Source organism: Plasmodium gallinaceum, assembly GCF_900005855.1.
Source record: "Plasmodium gallinaceum strain 8A genome assembly, contig: PGAL8A_v1_108, whole genome shotgun sequence".
Classification (NCBI taxonomy): Eukaryota; Apicomplexa; class Aconoidasida; order Haemosporida; family Plasmodiidae; genus Plasmodium; species Plasmodium gallinaceum.
In genome coordinates this window covers 1,303,802-1,305,026 of record NW_021628228.1, presented here as the reverse complement: position 1 = coordinate 1,305,026, position 1,225 = coordinate 1,303,802, and positions in this window count along the sequence as shown.

Here is a 1,225-nt window from a genome sequence, read left to right as displayed (position 1 = left end):
AATATTATAGTCATACGAACATAGTTTCTTTTTTAAGTAAATTTTTACATACGTAATGAAAAAATGCTTAAATATTACTTTAGATTCATTTTTTTCTATCTATTAAATAATTATATATTTCCGAATCGTTAAATTATTATATCTTTATTTTTTTATTTATTTTATCCTTTTAGTGTACATATTGTGAAATATTTTAGCCTTTTCGAATTTAAAAGTTTTTTTTAATTTTTGTTGTTCTATATAATTAATAATTATATAAAATATTAAAATTTTATTTTAATGAAAATTTTAAATTTAATTGTAAAACTGAAACTTTATTTAATTTAAAATCTTTTAAGTTTTCAATATGTTTTTAATAATTCTTTATATATGTTTATATTTAAAATTCTTTAAATTATTAATATATTTAAGTTATTTTTCGTATTATTTTTATATTAACTTTGCTTAATTCAATATATTAATTTACATTTACATAATTTTTACTTCAACAATGCTCTATTATTACTACCTTTCATTTGAATATTACTATAGATTTCATCTTTGTAGTAATTTAACTTCTTTTTATTTTTATATAAATATGGATTAATGAAGTTTAAATATTTTTACTAACTTTGATTTATTTATTTTCGTTATTATAATTTTATTCTAGTGTAAATATTCAGTTTTGGGTTAATATAACATTCACTATGGTATTAACTATTAACTTGATCATTGTCTTTTAGATTAATATAAACTTAAAACTTTTTTTTGTTTTAATTTTCATATTTGCAAAAATTTTACCAAAATTCTATTATTAGCTTTCACTTTAACATTATTTTTACTTGAACATCTACATTAATACTATATTTTATATTAATGCTTATTTTGGTGATATTTTTCTTTGAATTTTATTTTTCTTTTTTTATGATACATCATATTATCTCATATTTTCATGAATTTAATATTTTTTTATATAAAAATTTTCCTCAAATATAATATATTCTCCTTTTACTACTGCTGCACCTATCATAATTTCATTGCGCTTTCAATTATTTAAATTAGTTTTACATAAATATCTTTATTACTTATGAATTTAGTTTCTCTTTTTTTATTGCAAACGTATATATTAAAAATTTAATTTAAAATAATATTTTAAAGTTTCTATTTTTGTTATCACTATTCTTACATAAATAAGCAAGAAACATATGAAATTAATATTGTTCTATAATTTCTATTTATATACAAA